This window comes from Caretta caretta, chromosome 1, assembly GCF_965140235.1.
Source record: "Caretta caretta isolate rCarCar2 chromosome 1, rCarCar1.hap1, whole genome shotgun sequence".
In the NCBI taxonomy this organism is placed as follows: Eukaryota; Metazoa; Chordata; order Testudines; family Cheloniidae; genus Caretta; species Caretta caretta.
In genome coordinates, this window is record NC_134206.1 from 220450374 (window position 1) to 220477265 (window position 26892).

The 26892-nt window shown below is 42.2% G+C and overlaps 2 long non-coding RNA genes across 2 annotated transcripts in view; one reads left to right on the forward strand and one right to left on the reverse strand.

The window, feature by feature from the left end:
- The window catches only part of LOC142069491 (uncharacterized), a 72041-nt gene that overhangs the window by 16472 nt on the left and 28677 nt on the right, over positions 1-26892 (reverse strand). The window lies entirely within an intron of this gene.
- On the forward strand, positions 1778-25022 carry LOC142070642 (uncharacterized). The gene is made up of 3 exons (XR_012666583.1): positions 1778-1823; positions 15014-15141; positions 23033-25022. It is a non-coding gene; the product is annotated as an uncharacterized LOC142070642 (long non-coding RNA).

Here is a 26892-nt window from a genome sequence, read left to right on the forward strand (position 1 = left end):
ACAGCCCATTTACTGGGGCTGCATGCAGAGGCCAGGATTTGTCCTTTCAGGCGTGGTTCTGCTCTCAGAGCTGCACTTATAGATGCTAGAACTAGGGGTGCTGCTGCATCTCTTGGCTTGAAGTGGTTTCCATTATATACCAGGTTTACAGTTTGGTTCAATGGCTCTCAGCACCCCTGGCTGCACTTACGTGTCTTGCAAATAAATCAAATAAACACATTTTTAAAAATAACAGAATAATGTATGCCTTAGAGATGCTGCCAAAAGCTCATGCATTAAAATGCAGATATACTGGTTTTCTGCCTTCCTCCTGGGAACATATAGCCCCAGATCTACAACTGTGATGGCAGGTCTCCCCCCCCCACCCCCCAAAAGGTCTCAGTTTAGCCAAAAGTAAAAAGGCTTCAGCTGATTATACAAGTTATACGTGAAACAAGCAAAATTCTTAAGCCTAATTTTCTTGAATACCTTTGCTTGAATACCTAGTGCTCCTGAGCTTCCTCAGGTACAATGAGTCAGATTTTTAGAGGTGCTGGACCCCCACAGCTACAATATAAAAGTGAATTTTATGTTGGTGAAAGCTGCTGCATTGACCGCACTAAAGAATGACATTCTCTGTTAAGTCACAGGACAAGAACAGCATGAGCAGCCGCAGTCAAAGTTTGCTCTAACCCCCCTCCCCCCATCCCCTCTTTAAAGAAGTAGCTGTAGATGATGCACTGGATTGGAAGTAGAGACCACTGGATTGGAAAACAATAAATGCAGTTTCCATGTAGCTTTTTCAGGAGAACTCAGCAGAGAGAAAGCTGCTTTCTCTAAATGTAAGAGAGGACCTCATGCCCTCCACTTGGTACACACCACAGCAAGGACTCTGCAATGTGGTGGTCTAGAAGCTTGAACCCCGCTGAAATCAGGGCAGGGATGGCTACCAGCCACAGACTCCAACCCAGGTTCATGAAGCATTTTCAGCACATTAGGGTTTATGCTATTCACAGAGTCCCCTCTTTCTTCCTGTCCCAAGCAGTCCCTAATCAGCAAGTCACTTCACCTTCTGTTTCTCAGTTTAGATAGGTATAAAAGTTCCTTTCTTGGCTATACAAGATGTTTGGACTGGTGATCTGTTTCTGGTAGAGAAATAACAAGGAAGTGCTGCAATGAGAGAGACGTGCTAACCACGTGCTCCCACATAACCATGTAAGTGGAGAGATTTTGAGGGAAGACTTTTTCACTATTTTTCCAAAGTTAGTGTTCCTGATTTTACACGGTGTGTGGACTACAGGTCAGAAAACAGTTTTGTCTTCAACATGCCCCTGAAGGGTCTTGTTAATTGATGTTTGGCAAAGCTCACTGTATATATTGTGTAATCTTGAGTAAACAGCTATAAATGAGTAAAGCGCTATCAAATAGATATTCCAGTTCACTATGCGCCCACTGCAGACAAGCAGCTCCCAGTGACTTCAAGGCATATAGTTTGGGTGTAGCTTGAAAACTTGCATGCAGTGGCTGCAGCATCACACCTATATTATCCAGTGCTATTGAAGAGTCTTACTGTAAAGAAACAGTACATTGGACTGTATTATGTCCTCTACCTCCTGTCATAAATATAAAGGGAAGGGTAAACCCCTTTAAAATCCCTCCTGGCCAGAGGAAAAATCCTCTCACCTGTAAAGGGTTAAGAAGCTAGGATAACCTCGCTGGCACCTGACCACAATGACCAATGAGGAGACAAGATACTTTCAAAGGCTGGGGGAAGGGAAAAACAAAGAGTCTGTCTGTGTGATGCTTTTGCTGGGGACAGAACAGGAATGGAGTCTTAGAACTTAGTAAGTAATCTAGCTAGGTATGCGTTAGATTATGATTTCTTAAAATGGCTGAGAAATTAAGCTGTGCTGAATAGAATGGATATTCCTGTCTGTGTGTCTTTTTGTAACTTAAGGTTTTGCCTAGAGGGATTCTCTATGTTTTGAATCTAATTACCCTGTAAGGTATTTACCATCCTGATTTTACAGAGGTGATTTTTTTTTACTTCTATTAAAATCCTTCTTTTCAGAAACTGAATGCTTTTTTCATTGTTCTTAAGATCCAAAGGTTTGGGTCTGTGGTCACCTATGCAAATTGGTGAGGATTTTTACCAAACCTTCCTCAGGAAGTGGGGTGCAAGGGTTGGGAGGATTTTGGGGGGGAAAGACGTTTCCAAACAACGCTTTCCTAATAAAAATAAACCCAGATAAACATTTGGTGGTGGCAGTGGAAGTCCAAGGGTAAAATAGTTTGTACCTTGGGGAAGTTTTAACCTAAGCAGGTAAAAGTAAGCTTAGGAGGTTTTCATGCAGGTCCCCACATCTGTACCCTAGAGTTCAGAATGGGGAAGGAACCTTGACACCTCTATTCTCTGCTCTTGTTTTATTTTCTAACCTTCCTCTTGATTAACAAACCAGTTGCCCTATCATCTCCCTGCAGGATAATGAGTAGTGGGAATCACTTCGATCCAGCAGAGAAAGAACTGGGCTCCTGGACTACAGACTTTTCAACTAGGTCTTGTAGCTCTCAATTATTCATTCAGTGGAAGTCTTGGCTAGCAGAAGCTGCCCAGGAGGTGACCTGGTCCTTTTCTGATCTTGCCCCATTCCAGGGAGTATAGCAAAAGTTGAAAGTTCAGCGCTGTAGGTGGATTTTCTGTAGCTAGGGACTCACAGCCATGGTTTTGCTGTCAAAATGAATTAGGCCCAAAGACCTAAAGCTAAAAGTCCTGCTATTTTCATGAGCTAATAACTGAACTGCCTGGAAGTGTTGCTGCAGAAATAGTAAATGTGAGTATTACTCAAAGGCTACAGTGACTGCATTTGTTAGTCCTGTCAACACCTGTGAGACCTGCTGTCTGGGTGAGTGGCAAAGAGGAGAAGGAGGAATGAGATGGAGAGTGAAGAAAGCAGCTGACTGACAACAAGAGATGGAGTTCTTACTTATTCATTCTTTTTGTTTTTCCTTTGCTTCCTCTTTCTCTTTTACAAAAGAATTGTAACATTGGTAAGTGGTTTGAATGAAAGAAGAGGTTGCACTCTAAATGGTGTTTTCAATCTTCTGTACCAAATTTAAAAAAGAGAGAGTTCTTAATATCAGACTAAACTACAGCCATTGTACTATACAATCTGTGTTAGTTATTTGGTTCAAGCCGGGCCTATTATGAATGAAGCCTGCACTGCTTTAGACAGCTAGGAGGCGGCACATTGAGATGACAACAGCCCCAAGATCTGAGTTATTAATCTAGGCTTATCCAAGCGTTAATCTTTTTCAGCAGAGGAATGATAAACCATGAAAATTAGTGAAACCAAAAACCAACAGCACAAAGATTCACAGTGAAACCTGGAATGACAGGCAGGAGGCTTACTAACCACACATTCCTGCACTGTGTATGAAACTAGCATCCTTTTTATTTTGCAATAGGATTTCAGGGCCTGATCCAAAGAAGGGAACTGATTAAAATTTCAGAATAACTCTAGAGAAAGTTAAGGGCTGTAAAAGCTTTAATCAGAGTCACGAATCATGAGTGCCTACAACAGCTAGAGTGTTGATGTTTTCCAGCTAATGCATGATTTGCTAATGGAAAGCTTTTGTACAAAGGCTTCAACACAATAATACTCATTCAGTATCAAAGCCATAGAAACCTGAACCAGCTGGCACAAATCCAACCAGATAACACTACCTTACTTATCTAGGCTATTCCCTTCTTTATTTAGATATACTTTAGCTGAACTGGAATTAAAAAGCTTATAGATTGCTGGCTACCTCGTGTATTGTATTGTTTGCATTGGAAGTTGTAGTCTAAGTGCAAGGACATGATTGCAGTGAGAGGTTTTGTAACTGAAATCCAATGTCCAATGCATCAAACAGCTCTGGGGGAACACCAAATATTTCATAACAGCCTTTTCAGTTTTTCCATTAATTTTTTCTACGCATAAGATAAAACTATTAACTTGGTATCTGATTTTTGTGAACTACATGTGAACTGGAGACCTGTACCCAAAAGAAAAGAATACTGTTTTCACAGTCAGCTAACTGAATACGCCAAGTACCAAGGATTACTCATTTCAAATGTTAATTTGTAAATCTTGATGGGAAATGAATCACAGATTTCAATAAAAGCCCATGTCAGAATAATTCTTACAAAATGAAGAAGTTGATTTTAACAAACAGCAAAGACAGTCATTTGTTGCTTGGCATTATAATAGAGAGGAAGAAAAATGGATTGGGTAAAAATAGAGATCTGACACTTTGTAACAGAGAGAAAAGTGAAAGATAGGAATATAATGACTATTAGTAATGATTATTCACCCATCCCACCAAGGAAGTGGGGGGTGGGGGGAAATATTACATCCATCAATCAGGAATAAAAGGATCCATTAAAGAAAAAATGTGGCTAAAGTATTAAAAAGGGGATGTCTAAAATTAGGCTCTTAAGTCCTTATTTAGGCATCTCAAGGAATGGTCTGATTTTCTATCCCACAGCTCCTGTTGACTTAAATGGGAGCAGCAGAGTGCTCAGTGCTTTAGAAAGTCAGCCTAAAAATGGACTTTCTGCTCCTACTTTTGAAAATCTTGGCCATAGTTTAATGACTATGGGGAACCAGGGTTATTTAACCTCTCCCCTCTCTGATGTCTTGTGCAAATCTAAATCTCTCACATTACGTTACGATATAGAAATAAACACACAAACAAAAACTCTCCAAAACAAAGGGAAAGCAGATGCTAGCACTCTGATTTTTAAAACGATGAATCAAAAGTTGGGAACAATTTACTTCTGCCACAAGACAATTCAGAGGGGCCATTAAATTACCTCTTATGGTTTTGTAAATGATGGTTGCAGCTGTTGCTGGCTACTTCTCCAGTACATTGCTGAGATATCTGGAACCCAAAACGAGTGTTTCCTACTCGGGCTGCAAAAGAACTGACAGAGCAAGACTGATCTGGGCTAGGTTCTAACTGGCAAACCAGAGAGGATAAACTTACAGTTGGTTAATAATCCTCCTGTCATTAAAGCTCTTGTAATTTAAAATATTTGTTCAACACCAATGCAGACAAAAATCAAATAATTCAAGGGACTACATTTTTAGGAGCAACTTCTGAAAATTTGGCTTTAATAGTAGATTTCTGTTTTATGTTAATCTGGAGCAACTTCATTAACTTCAGGGGAGCAGCTCCAGGTTTAACTTAGTGTAACTGGGAGCAGAATTTAGTCTTAAGGTCCTATCTAATGCTAAAAAGAGCTAACACATTTAGTGTTAACACTAAACCCTTTCCCCGAATTCCTACACTGTGCTCAGGTATAACAACATATATATGCCTGCCAGCGAGAGGCACATTGCACAGCACCATAATAACAGGTTTCACACTAGCAGTCGTGTTAGTCTCTATCCGAAAAAGAAAAGGAGTACTTGTGGCACCTTTAGAGACTAGCAAATTTATTTGAGCATAAGCTTTCGTGAGCTACAGTTCACTTCATCGGATGCATGTAGTGGAGAATACAGTGCGGAGATTTTATATACACAGAGAAAGTGAAACAATGGGTGTTACCATACACACTGTAACAAGAGTGATCAGGTATAGGTGAGCTATTACCAGCAGGAGAGTGGAGTTCCTCACACATTCTTATCAACTGCTGGAAATGGCCCACCTGGATTATCACTACAAAAGGTTCCCCGACCCTTCCGCTCTCCTGCTGACTCACTTTACCTGATCACTCTTGCTACAGTGTGTATGGTAACACCCATTGTTTCATGTTCTCTGTGTATATAAAATCTCCCCACTGTATTTTCCACTACATGCATCCGATGAAGTGAGCTGTAGCTCACGAAAGCTTATGCTCAGATAAATTTGTTAGTCTCTAAGGTGCCACAAGTACTCCTTTTATTTTTGCGAACACCATAATAGAGGCTCAAATTAAATATATCCCCCAAAGTATAAAAAACACAGTAAGAGAACCAAAAAAGTGTCACCATGCCTAAACAACAGAGTAAAAAAAATGAATAGAGGCAGAAAGGCATCATTTAAAAATTGGAAGTTAAATCCTACTGAGGAAAATGGAATGGACCATAAACTCTGGCAAGTCCAGTGTAAAAGTATAATTATGTCAAAAAAGAATTTGAAGAGCAACTAGCAAAAGACTTAAAAACTAATAGCAAAAAAATTTTTAAATACATCATAAGCAGGAAACCTGCCAAACAATCAGTGGGGCCACTAGATGATCAAGGTGCTAAAGGAGCACTCAAGGAAGATAAGGCCATTGCAGAGCAGCTAAATGAATTCTTTGCATCAGTCTTCATTGCAGAGGATGTGAGGGAGATTCCCACACTTGAGCCATTCTTTTTAGGTGACAAATCTGAGGAACTGTCCCAGATTGAGGTGTCAATAGAGGAGATTTTGGAACAAACTGATAAATTAAACAGTAATAAGTCACCAGAACCAGATGGCATTCACTCAAAAGTTCTGAAGGAACTCAAATATGAAATTGCAGAACTACTAACTGTGGTATGTAACCTATTTCTTAAATCAGCCTTGGTAACAAATGACTTGAGGATAGCTAATGTGACACCAATTTTTTCAAAAAGGTTCCAGAGGTGATCCTAGCTATTCCAGGCTGGTAAACCTAATTTCAGTACCAGGAAAATTGGTTGAAACTATAGTAAAGAACAGAATTATCAGACATATAGATGAACATGATTTATTGGGGAAGAATCAGCACAGCTTTTGTAAAGAGAAATCACGCATCACCAATCTATTAGAATTCTTTGATGGGGTCAACAAACATGTGGACAAGGGTGATCCAGTAGATATAGTGTACTTGGACTTTCAGAAGGCCTTTGACAATGTCCCTCACCAAAGGCTCTTAAGGAAAGTAAGGAGTCATGGGATAAGAGGGTAGGTCCTCTCATGGATCAGTGACCGGTTAAAGACAGGAAACAAAGGGTTGGAATAAATGGTCAGTTTTTAGAATGGAGAGAGGTTAATAGTGGTGTCCCCAAGGATCTGTACTGGGGCCAGTCAGCCTCACCTCAGTCCCTGGAAAAATCATGGAGCAGCTCCTCAGGGAATCAATTCTGAAGCACTTAGAGGAGAGGAAAGTGATCAGGAACAGTCAGCATGGATTCACCAAGGGCAAGTCATGCTTGACTAATCTAATTGCCTTCTATGACGAGATAACTGGCTCTGTGGATGAGGGGAAAGCGGTGGACATGTTGTTCCTTGACTTTAGCAAAGCTTATGACATGGTCTCCCACAGTATTCTTGCCAGCAAATTAAAGAAGTATGGGCTGGATGAATGGACTATAAGGTGGATAGAAAGTTGGCTAGATTGTCGGGCTCAACGGGTAGTGATCAATGGCTCCATGTCTAGTTGGCAGCCGGTATCAAGTGGAGTGCCCCAAGGGTCGGTCCTCGGGCCGGTTTTGTTCAATATCTTCATAAATGATCTGGAGGATGGTGTGGATTGCACCCTCAGCAAGTTTGCAGATGACACTAAACTGGGAGGGGAGGTAGATACACTGGAGGGTAGGGATAGGATACAGAGGGACCTAGACAAATTGGAGGATTGGGCCAAAAGAAATCTGATGAGGTTCAACAAGGACAAGTGCAGAGTCCTGCACTTAGGATGGAAGAATCCCATGCACTGTTACAGACTAGGGACCAAATGGCTCGGCAGCAGTTCTGCAGAAAAGGACCTAAGGGTTACAGTGGACGAGAAGCTGGATATGAGTCAACAGTGTGCCCTTGTTGCCAAGGCGGCCAATGGCATTTTGGGATGTATACGTAGGGGCATTGCCAGCAGATCGAAGGACGTGATCGTTCCCCTCTATTCGACATTGGTGAGGCCTCATCTGGAGTACGGTATCCAGTTTTGGGCCCCACACTACAAGAAGGATGTGGAAAAATTGGAAAACATCCAGCAGAGGGCAACAAAAATGATTAGGGGACTGGATCACATGACTTATGAGGAGAGGGTGAGGGAACTGGAATTGTTTAGTCTCCGGAAGAAAAGAATGAGGGGGGATTTGATAGCTGCTTTCAACTACCTGAAAGGGGGTTCCAAGAGGATGGATCTAGACTGTTCTCAGTGGTAGCGGATGACAGAACAAGGAGTAATGGTCTCAAGTTGCAGTGGGGGAGGTTTAGGTTGGATATTAGGAAAAACTTTTTCACTAGGAGGGTGGAGAAACACTGGAATGCGTTACCTAGGGAGGTGGTGGAATCTCCTTCCTTAGATATTTTTAAGGTCAGGCTTGACAAAGCCCTGGCTGGGATGATTTAGTTGGGGATTGGTCCTGCTTTGAGCAGGGGGTTGGACTAGATGACCTCCTGAGGTCCCTTCCAACCCTGATATTCTATGATTCTATGATCTAGAAAAAGGGTAAACAGTGATATGGCAAAATTTGCAGACGATACAAAATTACTCAAGACAGTTAAGTCCAAAGCAGACTGAGAAGAGTTACAAAGGACTCTCACCAAACTGGGTGACTGGGCTCCCCTGGTGTAAATTAGGGTAGCCCGAGGGCTGCTGTAACTCAGGCCAGCTGTCAAAGATCCTTTGGGTCAATACAGCAACTGGGAAGCACCAGGCCACAAGGAAACCATGGTAATTGTCTCCTTTTCACAGACATATCCCTTACACTAGTTGCCAGGAGGGTGGATAGCATAGGAAACTATACACCAGTCCTACACCACTCGAGGATGCCTTTATGTTGGGACGATATTCCTGTGACTGATTACACTGCCCTTAAGCCCAACATATGCTAGCAGCACAACACAAAGCAGCAGCACCAGGGTGCAGCATCGGATCCGGTCTAATCCTGAACTCATCATTTGGTCAAAACTCCTACTGAATTCAGTGTGTGTTTTCTCATAGTAAGGTATTAAAGCTGATCAGAAAATAGTTTATTTTTTCTCTGTGAAAATTTCAACTCTGGTAACCCCCCCCCCCCCTCCCAAAACAGAGAAGTTCTTTTTCAACCAAAAGTTGGGGCTTTGGTTTTCTTCTTCCCTACCCTGTAAAAAGCACAACGTCAATGAGCATGCTGGTGTGGCTTTGTGCTGCTGTTTGAGTGTGAAATCTTCTTTCTACCCACTCTAACTGCTGGTAAACAAAGCTCTCAAACTTTTCCCTTGTCTTCTCTCTTTCTCTGCAGGTCAGAATTGTGCTCCCTGTAATGGTGTCCTGCAAAATCTATGGAAATGGAGTTAATGCCAGGCAGCATGGTGCATAGGCCCATGTTTTTAAAAATTTACGGGAACCTTTTCAAAGACCCCTAAACGACTTTGAAGCCCAAGTCCCATTTTCAAAAGTTACTGAAGCATTTAGGGTACATTTACACTGCAATATAAACCTGCAACACCAAGTCTCAGAACCTAAGTCAATTGACTTGGTCTCACAAAGCTTGAGATGCAGGGCTAAAAATAGCAGTGTAGACTTCAGGTTCAGGCTGGAGCCTGGGCTCTGAAACCCACCCTCTTCATGGGATTTCAGAGTCCAGGCTCCAGCCCGAGCCCAAATATCTACGCTGCAATTTTTAGCCCTGCAGCCTGAGTCCTGAGAACCAGAGTGAGCTGACCCAGGTCAGATGTGGCTGTGACACAGGTCTTTTATTGCAGTACAGAAATACCCTGAAAAGTCTAACTCACACTCAATTTCAGTGAGACAGAGGCCTGGTCTACACCTAAAACTTAGAGGTGTGAAAAATTCACGCCCCTGAAAGATGTAGTTAAGCCAACCTAAACCCCAGTGTAGACAGTGCTTCGTCAGTGGAAGAATTCTTCTGTCAAGCTAGCTACTGCCTCTTGGAGAGGTATGTCACTCTGTCTGAAGTAGCTCATGACCATGAGTGCCTACCTTGGGGCAGAATGTCAAAAGCATGGTAGACACCCCAAACTGGTGGTGTTTTCTATAATTAGATTTCCCCAACCCAGTACCAAATGTGAAATCCCAAAGTACTATAGTTGTCTTATAATTGCATCACAGACAGTCCCCTAAGACACTCCAGTCTATCTTTCCACTCAGGCAATCTGCACTATGTGATAAATGGTCACTAACATTAAAAAAAATATTCAGGTTACACCCAGTGCCAAGAGACCAGTCACTCACCCAGGTTGATTTGCATCCTAGATCTCACACCACCCCCCATGAGGTCCCCGCTGCCCGCCGCGTCCCTCCTCTCCTCCACCCCTCTCCATAGGTGCTGACACTTGTTTTTGCAGGTGGGTGTTCTGAAGAGGTGTGTGTGTTGGGGCAGGGAGCTATTTTCAACATATCTATACACTCCTTTCATATTCTAGTTACTGAATGTGTCTATCCGTGGTATCTTTACTATTTTAATAATGATTAAATTGTTATGAACTACATAATTACATTATCATGAATTACAGCATATTAAAATCATTGCAATCACCTACAAGGTGCTTCACTAATGTCCCAGTTTAAAGACATTATGTCTCACTGTAGCTTTCTGGATGAAACTGTCAGCAATCTTATTTACATCTAGTTCCCTGGTATTATCTTGATGCACGTTAAGCACAGCTACCTTATTCAGCTGCATCTGTCCCATTGATGACTGGAGATAATTTTTAAGTCTTCTGAAGCTGGAGTATGAGTTCAGGATGATACAGGCACAGTGAGAAGGATTCATATAAATTTGCAGTACTCTAGAAACATAGTGCTTCCAGAGTACTGCAAATGACTCCACGATCTTTCTTGATGGGTAACAGCTAATTTAGGCACCATGATTTTGCATGTATGGTTGGGATTATGCTTTCCGATGTGCATTACTTTGCATTTAACATTGAACTTCATCTGCCATTTTGATGCCAAGTCACCCAGTTTTGTGAGATCCCTTTGTAACATTTTGCAGTCAGCTTTGGATTTAACAATCTTGAATAGTTTTGTATCATCTGCAGATTTTGCCACCTCACTGTTTACCCCTTTTTGCAGATAATTTATGAATGGGTTAAACAGCACTGGTCCCAGAACAAGCCCCTGGGGGACACCACTATTTACTTCTCTCCATTCTGAAAATGGACCATTTATTCCTACCCTTTGTTTCCTATCTTTTAACTGGAGTACAAGTGGCACCTTAGAGTCTAACCAATTTATTTGAGCATAAGCTTTCGTGAGCTACAGCTCACTTCATCGGATGCATTCAGTAGAAAATACAGTGAGGAGATTTATATACACACAGAACATGAAAAAATGGGTGTTATCATACACACTGTAAGGAGAGTGATCACTTAAGATGAGCTATTACCAGAAGGAGAGCGGGAGAGGGGGGGGGAGGGGAGAGAAAACCTTTTGTAGTGATAATCAAGGTGGGCCATTTCCAGCAGTTAACAGGAACGTCCGAGGAGCGGTGGGGGAAATAAACATGGGGAAATAGTTTTACTTTGTGTAATGACACATCCACTTCCAGTCTCTATTCAGCAGTCTCTCGTTGGAGTCTGTTTTTGAAGTCTTTTTGTTCTAATATTGTGACCTTTAGGTCTGAAATCGAGTGACCAGAGACTGCTGAACTGGAATTAATTTGCAAACTGGATACAATTAACTTAGGCTTGAACAGAGACTGGGAGTGGATGTGTCATTACACAAAGTAAAGCTATTTCCCCATGTTTATTTCCCCCATCCCCCACTGCTCCTCGGACATTCCTGTTAACCGCTGGAAATGGCCCACCTTGATTATCACTACAAAAGGTTTTCTTCCCCCCCCCCCCCGCCTCCTGCTGGTAAAAGCTCATCTTAAGTGATCACTCTCCTTACAGTGTGTATGATAACACCCATTTTTTCATGTTCTGTGTGTATATAAATCTCCTCACTGTATTTTCTACTGAATGCATCCGATGAAGTGAGCTGTAGGTCACGAAAGCTTATGCTCAAATAAATTGGTTAGTCTCTAAGGTGCCACTAGTACTCCTTTTCTTTTCGTGGATACAGACTAACACGGCTGCCACTCTGAAACCTATCTTTTAACTGGAGTACCTGGCAATGCTTTCAGGGTCATCTAACAATCTTTTTTTAATTTAATGAGAAGTCTTTTGTTATCTTAATCACCCTGCCCCAAAGGCAGAAGCTGGGAGCAGCACAGAACTCATCACATTCCACGCTCAGGCTCTGGCTCCTGGGTGCTGAGCAGCCACTATTTTTTTTCCCATGGGTGCTTGAGCCCCAGAGCACCCACGGAGTTGGCGCCTATGTCACAGACCCAACAGTTCTGCTGAACTACAGGTGGAAGCCCAGCCGGCATGGTCAGCTGGGAAGATGCTATGTGAACTCTCTATGCTGAGCAAACAGGAAGCAGAATTTCAAAAATTCCCAGGGCTTTAAATGGGCATAGGCACATGCCTGTGTACCTGGCTGCAGGGCAGCAGAGTTGAAACTGCTGACCAGAGTGGTCATGATGGGCATTGTGGGACACCTCCTGGAGGCTAATTAGGGTGATATAAGCAAGCTCAGTGTCTATACTGGCATTATGTTGCTCTAACTTTGTTGCAAAAAGCTCTAAGCCGCTCCTCGAGGTGGTTTATTATGTCAGCATAGCAGGAGAGTTAGATCAGCAGGAGGAGCATTGCAGTGTGTACACCTCCACTGTTTTGTTGATGAAATCTGACTTTTGTTGACAAAATTGGGTAGTGTAGACAAAGACAAAGTCTTTGATCCTTGATCTCTCACAATAGCTCATTTGCATTTAATGGACAGGATTTAACATCTTCTTAGAGACTGTCATTTGCACTACACGAGGCTTTCTTCCTGTTTGATGAGTTACATAGTCACAGAGGTGTACAATGCAAATGCTTGCTATCACTTTATAACATGGGGCATAGTTGAGAGATAACAATACATGCAGTTTTCAGAGTAGCAGCCGTGTTAGTCTGTATTCGCAAAAAGAAAAGGAGTACTAGTGGCACCTTAGAGACTAATCAATTTATTTGAGCATAATACATGCAGTATCCTCCAAGCATTTTATAAAACACTAACCACATTCTTATCAACTTAACATCTAATATCTATTTTGATAATGCTAACATATAGGTAAGCAAGACTGGTTTCCAGCTATGCATTTGTATGCGTTCAGCTGGCGTGATCTGGCATCTGGTCTGCCAGCATCACAAGGTGGATTTACTAGAGCAATGGAAGAATCCTTCCATTGCTGCAGTAAGAGTCAATGCAAGGTGACTCTTGAAAATGGGACTTCTTGAAAGTTTTACCCTTAATTTTGTTTGGAGCAAAACTGTGGGGAACTCCACAATGGGGCAGAAATAAAATGTCATAAGCAACCATTGATCCACTGGATCATGGTATATGCATAAGAGGTCTAATCAGGTGACCCTATGGGGAAAGCAGGAAGCTGTTTCTGATAGCTAGGGGCTGTGCCTTGAACAGAGTTGCCTATTGTGATAGCACCAGCCTAGCAAAAATCAGCATTACAAAGGCCTGGTCTCTTGTTCTAATATGATTATTTTACTGAGTCAAGCCCTCATCAAGACAGCAGAAAAGCTGTGCGTTTATCTTCCTTCCTGTAAAGGAAAAGTGTAAGAGTGTGAGTGTGTGTGTGTAAAGGGTTTGTCTACACAAGTGGTTATTCCGGAACAGCTGTTGAGTGTTAAACTCACACCCTACCTTAATCTGAATTAACTTTCAAATGTAGACAAGCCCAATATCTTCCCTCCCTATTTGTGTTTTCCTGTTGTCAATCTTCCTCATTTCATATTTTTCTGCGTTCTGATTGTAATCAGGATACTCTGTTTGTGACAGGACCCATGAGCTCATTTGAAGTGCTCAAACTAATACCTCCCTGGTTTAAATTCAGAAGTGCATTTTCTGGGAAGAATCTTGATCCATGGAATTCACGTGTCTCCTGAGTTCATGGAACCCGAACCTTTTAACCTTCAGGTCATGTTGCAAGACCTATCTGTTCTCAGAAACTTATTCTGTGGTGAAAAGCAGTATGAGTTGGTAGAAAGAGCTCTGGTGGGATCTGGAAGAGTTTTTATGACTTTTTTTAGCAACATCCTTAGTTTGATTTGTTGTTTTAATTTTGTAAGATTTGTTCATGCATCTAGAGAATAGGCTGGTAACTTTAAAAAAATGCACAGAAATACATAATTTATAACATGTACTATTGCCTGATCTTAATTGTTTCTTCTGAGCCACTTCACTGTATACATCTCAGTTTAGATATGTTTGTTAAGTGTGGCATTTACTCACAACGATGGAATATTTCTAAAGATGCCTATTATTTACCCTCCATAGAGCATGGTTTTCATTTGAGCAAGGCATTGCTGTTTGCATTGCTGAAGGCCATTCACCAAAAGTACAAGGAATTCATGATGTGAAGACTTGATCAACATTTTCCAGCTATATGAATTGCAAGTTATTTTTGTCCCGGAGCAGAAAGAAAACAACACTGAAAGGAATGTAATTCACATTTGCTTATTGAACGTGACAATAGACCAGAAGAAAACAATACAGACAAAAGCACACATTTCTTCCCCAGATCTGTTGACCAGTGAAAAGCACCCACCTGCTGAGAAGGCAATTGGTGCAATTTTCTCTAGTTCATGGTTACCTCAGAGTATTATTTGAAAATATCTTCACTGAAAAGAAGTTGCCTTGCCATAGGTCTATTTCTTTGATTTTGCCATTTATGTCACAGTTAGCCCTATTTTTAGCCTCATGCCTAACTTCTACATTGAATATTTGAGAACTCAAGTTACTGACACTTTTCAGGGTCCGTACAATTCTATTTGTCTTTTGACATATACATGTAAATCTGATTACCATAATGTATTAGTACAGGTTTGCGGGAGACTAGGCTTCCACGTTGTTTTATCCCTTTGGCCCAGCAAGGTTCAAACACTACTGAAAACTCTCACTGTCACCCCTGCAGTTTGTTTGAATATAACTTGGGAGCAAAAACTGATGTATTCTACACTTGAGTACTGGTTTTACCCTATTTTTACAATGTTCTTTTTGGCTGAATAGGTCACGGAAATTCCTGCAGTTCATTTCAATGACCTCTCATACAGACTGTTTCACTGCATGGATAGAAGCAGCTTCTGAACAATGGATCTGTATTTTCAAAGCACACGGGCCAAACTTGGGTGCTGAAGGTATGTTATCTAGGCCCATGTTTTTTTAAATGGGTGCTTAAAGTTAAGCTCCTGAGTTTGTGTTTAGGCACCTAAATAAGTGTCCTGATTTTCAAAAGTGTTGAGCACCTAGCACCTCCTAGTGAGTTCACTTCAGCAACTCAGAAAACAGGGCCAATTATTTATATGGACATAGATGCCTAATTTTAGGCATGCAAGTTTGCAAAATTTGGTCATTATGTTGAGATAGAGTTGTGTGAAATCCAATAATGTTTGGTTTGTGAGCAATGATGAGAGACTTATTTTCTTATGTTTTTAAATTTGATTTAGCACTTCAATATTTCCATTTCTATCAATGAAATCCTCTTTTTGCAGTGAAAATACTGAAGTTCTATTTTGTGGGTGAAACTGAAAATTATCCTACAGGCAGGAATTCACTTTCTTTTTTTTTTTTTTGGCAGGAAAAATGGCATAATTTTCCCAGTGAAAAATAAGCTGTTCACAGCAGTTTGACACTAGCAACTGCACAAAAAAAATTGCATTTAACCTCAGGGTTATTTTCAACTTCTCTTTTCACTGAATAGTTGCCTGCTGCTCAGTCTTTTTAGTTTTTCCTACTACAATATCTTGAAAATCTGTCTCTCTTTTGCCATTGTCTCTGCCCCTTTTCTGTCCAATGAAGAGTCATACTTTGCGCAGACTTCTGCAACCTCTTCCTCTTTGGAATTCCTTCTTCTGACTCCTGCAAGTTGTTGTTTTTGCAGAATCCTAAACCTGACGAATTTTGGGGATATAATGGTAACTCTGTATTCTTCTCCAAGCGTGCCATGCAATAGTAAAGCAAACAGTACGGAGCAATCTCATTGTCCTGGTAGCCAAAAGTGGACTGGCAGAATCATAGCTGAGGATGGTGGTCTACGGCTCTAGGACAGTGGCCATGCAAGTGTGTAGTCTGAATAAGGTCTGATATCTCATGAATTACCAATGCCAATGTTGTACCGTATTAGGGTGGAATTCACAAGGGGATTTAGGTGCCTTGTGACCTAGTGGAATTCACAACCCTGGGTTGGACACCCAGGCTCCCTATGTAATACATGGGAAGAGTTAGGCGCCTAGGAATGGGATTCACAAAAGCCAGCACTCTGAGGGTATATCAGTTGGACACCCACGGCTGGCCTGTATCAGCTGACTCACACTCATGTGGCTCAGGCTAAGGGGCTGTTTAATTGTGGTGTAGATGTTTAGTAAATACTAATGGAAACTGCGTGATCATGGGAGACTTTAACTTCCCAGATATAGACTGGAGGAAAAGTGCTAGTAATAATAATAGGGCTCAGATTTTCCTAGATGTGATAGCTGATGTGTTCCTTCATCAAGTAGTTGCTGAACCGACTAGAGGGGATACCATTTTAGATTTGGTTTTGGTGAGTAGTGAGGACCTCATAGAAGAAATGGTTGTAAGGGACAACCTTGGTTCAAGTGATCATGAGCTAATTCAGTTCAAACTCGGGCTCCCAGGGTCCTAGAGCCTGGGCTGCAGCCCAAGCAAGTACGCCACAGTTCAACAGTCCCTTAGATCGAGCCCTGAGCGCCCGAGTCAGCTGGCATGGGCTATTTGTGGGGTTTTAATTGAAGTGTAGACATAGATTCATAGATATTAAGGTCAGAAGGGACCATTAGGATCATCTAGTCTGACTTCCTGGACAACACAGGCCACAGAATCTCACCCACCCACTCCTGCGATAAACCTCTCACCTATGTCTGAGCTCTTGAAGTCCTCAAATCTTGGTTTAAAGACTTCAAGGTGCAGAGAATCCTCCAGCAAGTGACCCGTGCCCCATGCTACAGGGGAAGGCGAAAACCCCCCAGGGCCTCTTCCAATCTGCCCTGGAGAAAAATTCCTTCCCGACCCCAATATGACGATCAGCTGAACCCTGAGCATATGGGCAAGATTCACCAGCCAGATACCCAGGAAAGAATTGTCTGTAGTAACTCAGATCCCACCCCATCTAACATCCCATCGGGCCTATTTACCACGAATATTTAAAGATCAATTAATTGCCAAAATCATGTTATCCTATCATACCATCTCCTCTATAAACTTATCCAGTTTAATCTTGAAGCCAGATAGGTCTTTTGCCCCCACTGCTTCCCTTGGAAGGCTATTCCAGAACTTCATTCCTCTGATGGTTAGAAACTTTCATCTAATTTCAAGTATAAACTTCCCGATGGCCAGTTTATATGCATTTGTTCTTGTGTCCACATTGGTACTGAGCTTAAATAATTCCTCTCCCTCTCTGATATTTATCCCTTTGATATATTTATAGAGAGCAATCATATCTCCCCTCAACCTTCTTTTGGTTAGGCTAAACGATCCAAGCTCCTTGAGTCTCCTTTCATAAGACAGGTTTTCCATTCCTTGGATCATCCTAGTAGCCCTTCTCTGTACCTGTTCCAGTTTGAATTCATCCATCTTAAACATGAGAGACCAGCACTGCACACAGTATTCCAGGTGAGGTCTTACCAGTGCCTTGTATAACGGTACTAACACCTCCTTTTCTCTACTGGAAATACCTCGCCTGATGCATCCCAAGACCGCATTAGCTTTTTTCATGGCCATATCACATTGGCAGCTCATAGTCATCCTGTGGTCAACCAATACTCCAAGGTCCTTCTCCTCCTCCGTTACTTCTAATTGATACGTCCCCAGTTTATAACTAAAATTCTTGTTATTAATCCCTAAATGCATGACCTTCTCACTATTAAATTTCATCCTTTTACTATTACTCCAGTTTACAAGGTCATCCAGATCCTCCTGTAGGATATCCCTGTCCTTCTCTAAATTGGCAATACCTCCCAGCTTTGTATCATTCGCAAACTTTATTAGCACACTCCCACTTTTTGTGCCGAGGTCAGTAATAAAAAGATTAAATAGGATTGGTCCCAAAACTGATCCCTGAGGAACTCCACTGGTAACCTCCCTCCAGCGTGACCGTTCACCTTTCAGTATAACCCGCTGTAATCTCCCTTTTAACCAATTCCTTATTCACCTTTCAATTTTCATATTGATCCCCATCTTTTCCAATTTAACTAATAATTCCCCATGTGGCACTGTATCAAACGCCTTACTAAAGATGTTTACTTACTCACCTTACTAAAGATGTTACTAATTTACTCTAGGTAAATTACACCCACTGCATTTCCTTTGTCTAAAAAATCTGTTACTTTCTCAGAGAAGGAGATCAGGTTGGTTTGGCACGATCTACCTTTTGTAAAACCATGTTGTATTTTGTCCCATTTAACATTGACCTCAATGTCCTTAACTACTTTCTCCTTCAAAATGTTTTCCAAGACCTTGCATACTACAGATGTCAAACTAACAGGCCTGTAGTTACCCGGATCACCATTTTTTCCTTTCTTAAAAATAGGAACTATGTTAGCAATTCTCCAGGCATACGGTACAACCCCTGAGTTTACAGATTCATTAAAAATTCTTGCTAATGGGCTTGCAATTTCATGTGCCAATTCCTTTAATATTCTTGGATGAAGATTATCTGGGCCCCCCGATTTAGTTCCATTAAGCTGTTCGAGTTTTGCTTCTACCTCAGATACGATAATATCTACATCCATATCCTCATTCCCATTTCTCATGCTACCATTATCCCTAAGATCCTCATTAGCCTTATTAAAGACTGAGCCAAAGTATCTGTTTAGATATTGGGCCATGCCTAGATTATCCTTAACCTCCACTCCATCCTAAGTGTTTAGCGATCCCACTTCTTCTTTCTTTCTTTTCTTCTTATTTATATGGCTTTAGAACCTTTCACTATTGGTTTTAATTCCCTTTGCAAGGTCCAACTCTACTTGACTTTTAGCCTCTCACTTTATCCCTACATGTTCTGACCTCAATAAGGTAGCTTTCCTTGCTGATCCCTCCCATCTTCCACTTCCTGTATGCTTTCTGCTTTTTCTTAATCACCTCTCTAAGATGCTTGCTCATTCAGCTTGGTCTACAACTCCTGCCTATGAATTTTTCCCCTTTCTTGGGATGCAGGCTTCCGATAGCTTCTGCAGCTTTGACTTAAAGTAATCCCAGGCTTCCTCTGCCTTTAGATCCATAAATGCTTCAGTCCAATCCACTTCCTTAACTAATATCCTTAATTTTTGAAAGTCAGCCCTTTTGAAATCAAAAACCCTAGTTGCAGATTTATTTTTGTTTATCCTTCCATTCAGTTTGAACTGAATTAGCTCATAGAATCATAGAATATCAGGGTTGGAAGGGACCTCAGGAGGTCATCTAGTCCAACCCCCTGCTCAAAGCAGGACCAATCCCCAATTAAATCATCCCAGCCAGGGCTTTGTCAAGCCTGACCTTAAAAACTTCTAAGGAAGGAGATTCTACCACCTCCCTAGGTAACGCATTCCAGTGTTTCACCACCCTCCTAGTGAAAAAGTTTTTCCTAATATCCAACCTAAACCTCCCCCACTGCAACTTGAGACCATTACTCCTTGTCCTGTCATCTTCTACCACTGAGAATAGTCTAGAACCATCCTCTCTGGAACCACCTCTCAGGTAGTTGAAAGCAGCTATCAAATCCCCCCTCATTCTTCTCTTCTGCAGACTAAACATGATCACTTGAACCAAGGTTGTCCCCTACAACCATTTCTTCTATGAGGTCCTCACTACTCACCAAATCTAAAATGGCATCCCCTCTAGTCGGTTCAGCAACTACTTGATGAAGGAACCCATCAGCTATCGCATCTAGGAAAATCTGAGCCCTATTATTATTACTAGCACTTTTCCTCCAGTCTATATCTGGGAAATTAAAGTCTCCCATGATCACGTAGTTTCCAATAGTATTTACTTCATTAAAAACATTAAAGAGGGCTCTATCCATATACAGATTAGATCCTGGCGATCTATAGCACACCCCAAGCACTATCACAGGGGAGGCTTTAGTAGTTTTCTTCCCCAATGTGATTTTTGCCCTGACGGACTCTGTCTTATCCATTCCATCGCTTCTTATTTCTTTACATCTATCTCATCATTGATATACAATGCTACTCCACCATCTTTGCCTTTATTTCTGTCTTTCCTAAACAGCACATACCCTTCAATAGCTGTAGTCCAGTCATGACTACTATTCCACCATGTTTCTGTTATCCCCATAATATCTGGTTTCACTTCCTGCACCAGTAGTCTAGTTCCTCCATTTTGTTACCTAGGCTCCTTGCATTGGTGTACAAACATCTTAATTTTTGCTGTTTGGCCTCGCTCACATTCTTTACCCGATTAGGCATGGTCATTCTACAGCCAGTATGACCTATTAGACTGGTATCCACACTGCCCTTCCTCCTTAAGTCCATTCTCCTACCCACGGCTGTATCCTTTCTTACTTTGTTTCCTTCCCTCTCAATGCTAAAATCTGGAGATTACCTGGATACCTCCCAACCATCTCCCCCAAATTCCTAGTTTAAAGCTCTCTCAATCAGCTGTGCCAGCCTCCATCCTAGAAGTCTATTTCCTTCCCTACTCAGATGAAGTCCATCCCGAGAGAACTGTCCTCTGTCCATGAATGCCTCCCAGTGGCCATACATCCCAAAGCCCTCCTTATAGCACCATTGCCTGAGCCATCTGTTGATAGTCATAATCTTGTCACGCCTTTGTTGCCCTTCTCTAGGAACAGGCAGAATCCCACTGAAGATCACCTGCTGAGCCCCTTCTTCATTTTCCAACTCTGCAAACCTATTCTTGAGCTCCATTTCTCCTTCACTAGCCCGTCTTTTCCTCTGCCTGGTTCTCTTAGTCACATGCTTCCACTATCCACTTTCCTCACCCAGCAGTCTCCCCTCAGAATTCTTCAGTCCCGCTTCCATCTGCAAGTCTGAGCTTTTCCCTTCAGCTGCCTCATGTCTTTGCTCCATCATCCGCTCAAACCCCCTTCTGAACTCAACCAGACTTTCCACCTGAATCTCCAGTCCTCGGATCTTTTCCTCCATCAGCTCTATCAGGTGGCATTTCATGCAGACAAAACTCTTACCAGGTGCCCCCTCCAGGGTCATGTACATACCGCAGCTTCCACATCCAGTCATCTTCATTGTGTCTTCCACGACATGGGTCACTCCCACTGCTGCCTCTGTATCGGTCATAGCCTTCCCACCTAAATCCTGTTAATCTGGGAAACACAAACCACACCAAAACACCACCCCCCACAGCAAAACAAACCCCAACGAGCACCACAAGACAAACGCCCCTTTCACACTCCCCTGTTTACAGCTCTGTTTGCTGGCTCCTGTGCCGCTGCAGCCGTCTGTGCCGCTGCCTGACTGGCTGGCTGCCTTTACAGGACCCCTTCTCCTCCAACAGAACTCCCACTGAAACTCCCCTGTTTACAGCTCTGTTTGCTGGCTCCATACCTGAGGGAGCTGCCTAAGCTAGCCAGTAGGAAATGCCGAGGAGAGGGGTATGGCCTAAACCCTGCCCCCTCACATGGACTTAGGCACGTTTCTCCACTTGGGATTCACGGGTGTGAACTCTCTTATAACTTTAAGACCCAGTGGTTAGCACACTCACCCAGGAGATGGAAGACCTGGGTTCAATTCTCCAGTCTGCCTGATGTAGAACAGAAATCTTCCTGCTTGGGTCTCACACCTCCCAGGAGAGCGTCCTAGCCACTGGATTATAGGGTACCCTATAAATACTTAAATATTTATGGAATCAGGGGGATGGGGACCTGGGTCTCTCCACTCCCAGGTGGATGCGCTAACCAGCAGGCTATAGAGTCACTTGCTCTGTCTCTAGTCTAATGACACAGACACACAGCTTCAACAGGAGAGATCAAGAGAGACCTGCCCCAGAGTACCTCAGAGCCCATTGGTTAGGGCATGAAATATACTGCCATAGGTGAAAAGGTGACCATATAATTCCCCTCAGGCCTCAGCCGGTAAAGCAATCAAGAATGGCCCAATCTGGGGTAAGCCATGCCAATTACCTCAGGTGGAATGCTCCTTAATAGAGCAAGAAACATGAGTCAAAAAAATTACACTGAGAAATCAGATTCTTGGTTCCAAAGTATTACTTCTGAGCTTAGAGAGCCCACAGTAACTCACATGATCTGACTAACAGGCTCAAAGTAGCAAGATTTTGCCTGAATAGTAGACACAGAATATTTGGAGCAGCTATTTATTGTCTTATGTGGAAGATTTCTAGCTCAACTAGACATTTGTAAGTGCTTCCATTATCCTCCTGCTTCAGTGTCGCAAGCTGGTTTCAGCATGCACTCCAGCGAGAAACAGATGGCTCCAGGGACTGTCAGTGGAGAAGGGAGCATTTAGCTTTCCCATCACAGACTCGGATTTAGCCCAGGTTAGTAGTAACAAAGTTATTGCCATCCAACAGCTAGTTGGTAGGTTATGTGAAATGAGTTGGTCTCAGTCCTGTTCCTACTGGAGAGAATTCATATCCATTTAATACCCTTATTGAAAGTCTCAGCAAAAAAGACAAATGACAGAATATGGGCACTGGGACTGAATTATTGTCTCACTCCTAGGAGCAGTTCTCCCAGGTCAGGACTGAGGCATATCTGTGTGAGTACCAATGAAATGTGGAAACTAATCGCACTAATGTATTTTCCTTTATCCAGGGTATTTGCAGTACCCCTATACTTAGAAAGAAATATAGCATATGACCAACAAACAAATCAAGGATTTCAACCTCCACTATTTGCTTCTTTTGGGATCATGAAATTTCCTTGGAAAAAACCCCAAATTATTATCCAATTAATTCCCCAAATGGGAGGGCAAGCATAACCTTTGATATAAGACTCCTTGAGAGCTCACTAGATTTCAAAACTGAAAACAGGTTTGAAGGGTAACAAATAAATACGAGTATTTCTGTTTTTGACTATTTAAGGTGTCTACGGAGAACTGAACCATCACACTGAGGAATTATGGAACAGTGACAACTGGGACTTAATAACTGTGGAGGCTTTTTGTAGAGAGTGTGATTTTTATACAGTGACATATGCAAGAGATACCTTACCGATTTTGTGAGTAAATGGCTCGATATTAACATAAACCAAAAGTGACAACAGGGAATAAACCTTGCCTGGTTCCTGTTGCCAAAGGATGCACCTATCCAATGCCATTGACACAGGCAAATGTCAGAATGTAAAGGAGCTGAAGTAGGGAGGAGTGAGTAATACACAGTGAATAATTTACAAATTTAGCCTCTTTTTCTGCTCACATGATGTCCACAAGCAGATTACTGTTTCCTTGGATTTATTCAAGGCCATATTTGTGCATAGAGTGTGCCCTCTGTAGGCAGATCACACACTCCCATTTTAAGTGTGTGAGGGGGATGGTCAGTTAACTCCTAGCACTAACTATCTCTTGCTTGGGACACAAGGTCACTCAGGGTGGGGGTGGAGTGTGTGTCTCAGAATCTATGAGAGGAGAGCATATGGATGAGACTGGAGACGCACACCTCCCTCCCCCTTGCCAGCCACATGGAGTTTCTTGGGGAAAAATCAGGTAGCATGGGGATATTATCTGTTCTGCAGCCCCTTCCACGTTTTAAGAGTCCAAAGAGCAACTCCAGCCAGGGAGAATGTCAGGGTGCCAGTTGCTGCTCTCTGAATTTCTGCCTAGCCACGGACAATAGGCTAGAGCAGCCTTGGATCTGCTCTAAATTGTGTCAGTTGGCTTTAGTTCCCAAGGGGGCATATGCTTCCTGGGGACTTCCCCACGCAGCTGTTATCTCAATTAGCTGGTTGTGGGCAGTTCCCTTGCCTTTTACACGACCTGAACACTACCAAGTAAGCAGAATAGGTCAGAGAATCTGGCCCATAAAGCAGCATTACGGTTGAGCTCATATTTGGCCGGATTTTTACATCAGAGATATAGCACATCAACAATACTTTTCATGTGATTGTGGTCAGACTGTTAGAATAACTTTCAAGTATTATTTTCTTGAATACTATGCACGCTCTCTAAAATACTATATAAAGTTTGTCTAGTGACTGAGAATCTGAGCACAGAATTTATACTGGTGAGCAAAGCCATATATTTCTAACCAGGCAAGTACAACACAACTGAATTTTTCATAAGGGGATATAAAGGCAAAGTTTTTTTTTTCAAAAACGGGAACCGAAAGTTAAGCTCCAAAATTCATGTTTAGGCAACTGCCAGAGCTTTAAAACTGCTGGGCACTGAGCAGTTCCCACTGATTCTTATTTCTGAAAATCTTGGCCAAAAATATTAGCATGCTTCCAGATGCTAAATAGGTAGCTCAGTTAAGTAGTGAGAATGCAAATACTAATGCTGGTAAGAACCTTATCAGCCCCTGGCACTACAGGCCATAGAAGTCCTTGGCTGCTCTCACAATTTGCTCCCCTTTCTTTCAGTCAAGGGCATATTTTTCTCACTGATGATAATTCACCTTAAGAACTCTTAAGGAGATGCTTAGCTGATCTGTCTTCCATCATCCTAACCACATGCCGTGCCCCCTGAAGAACTTAGGTTGTGAAATCATGAATGGGACAGGAGAGAAAGTTGATGATTGCTAGGGTATTGCATCTGTTACAAAGCCATGTATAAACAAATACTCAGCATATTGTTTGTGTGTCTACTGCAAGTTAAAACACCTCTAGTAACCTATATTGTCTCACTGTTTCTTTCTACTCTCCCATCAGTCTGTCTTTTTGTCTCTTGGATTATATTTAGATTGTGAGCTCTTTGGGGCAGGGACCATCTCTTTGTTCTGTGTTTGTCCAGCGCCCAGCACAATGGGGTCCGTGACCAGGGTCCTAGGTGCTTCCACAACGCAAATAATAATAATGACTTATTTTTAAAAAGTTATTTCTATTAATCATTCATTAATGATTACACACACATCTGTAAATGGTATTGATCGGATTTTTCTCCAAGACTTTTTCTACTCAGTTCCCAAGAAATTAGCTTGAATGTGGAATTGTCAATGAGGTTTTTTTTATTATAGGCATACAGCAACACTCACTGAGGAGATCAAGCTCAAATGCAGTGGGGTGGGTATAAGTGTTTGCCACAACTCCAAAAAGCACATAATAATAAATCAGATATCTAGACTAACGCCTGCACATTACATAAACAAATCCTGAACTATTCACAGGCTGCAAAAATATTCTAGTAAACAAAGCTGCAGCTGAAAACTTTACACACATTACTCTTCTTACTATTCCTTTATCTACTAACGACATGTTATTTACAAGGCCATTTGTGAATTTATGCTTTGTCCATTGTTAACTTCTGTTTCCATACCTCTATTTTTTTTCATTGTTCATGCAAGGCCTCCAGATACTTTTTATTTACAGGAATACTCAAAAAAGGATATCAATGTTAAAGTTCTGTATGATTGCTAATAAACCAGTGGATGCATTCCTCCAGTTTGGGGAGGCTATTTAAGCTGAAACCACTAAAACCCTCCTCAGCAATTCATCACTTGGCACTGACCTCCCTGTGTTGATCCCCAGCCAGGGTATTAGGCAGGCAAGGATTTCGCTTTGCTGATGGGAAGCTGAGAGGACAGAATATTTGCTGATGTGATATAAATGGACTTTTGAGTATTATACTTGCCATTGTTCATGGTGATAAGATAATATTGAAACAGATGAGGGCAATGGCAGATCTTGGCATCAAAAAAGATCCCCAAGCTGGGGACTTGTATACATGTCTGTGTTTGCCTTAAAAAAAAAAAAAGGTGAAAAATGAATGGTGCACTGTGTGCTTAAGCAGCAAAAGATGTTACAGCTGGGCAGGGAAAAAACCTTGTTTGCAGTATCATTCACTGTTGTACTGCATGAGAATGGTTTCAGTGAACTCAAGGGTGTATCTGGTCAGCTGGCAGAGCCACCACCCTCCACATCCACTCCAGAGGTGTCTCTTTTCTTTTTTACACCCCATGTAAACACTGCTACACTGAGTACATTTTGAGATCTAGCAGCGTATTAATAAAAGATGGGGTGAAGAATACAAATCCTGTCAGCTGCCAGGACAAATGTTGCTCTCAGGAAATTAAAATGGCATTGGGTAGCAAGCAGGGGCCAGATCCTGGTCCCTGTTATAGGCCCCTTCTTGCTGTTCTGGTGGCATATGGGGGCTGTAAAGCTGTCCAAATAGGGCAATTGAGGATTCCTCCCAGTGTGAGGGAATCCTTGGGTGTCAACGTTAGCACAGCATTTTGGCTCCCTGGCACAGAGGACATGTTAGGGTGTGCACAGGAGAGGGGCGTGGCTGGAGCACTAGTGCATTCTGACAATCCCCAGATGGTGTAATGGCCCCTTTAAGACGGTTACCTCCCTGCATAAGTTAGAGCAATGCCAGAGCTATTCTAATTCACCCTACGTGCTGTAGGAGCACAAAGATGGAAAACAGCTATCTTTGCCCCTCCCACCCTCCTTTAGCTCCTCTGCTGGACGGCGCTCAGCCAGACTGGGGATCGGGGACAGGGTGTGTGCCTGCCTATATCCTGGTACGAGCTCCACCCCTGTCCATGAAGAGACATACCAATGTCTGGTATATTGTGGTTTCAGAGTAGCAGCCGTGTTAGTCTGTATCCGCAAAAAGAAAAAGAGTACTTGTGGCACCTTAGAGACTAACCCATTTATTTGAGCATAAGCTTTCGTGAGCTACAGCTCCCTTCATCGGACGCATGCAGTAGAAAATACTGTAGCTCACAGAAGCTTATGCTCAAATAAATGGGTTAGTCTCTGAGGTGCCACTAGTCCTCCTTTTCTT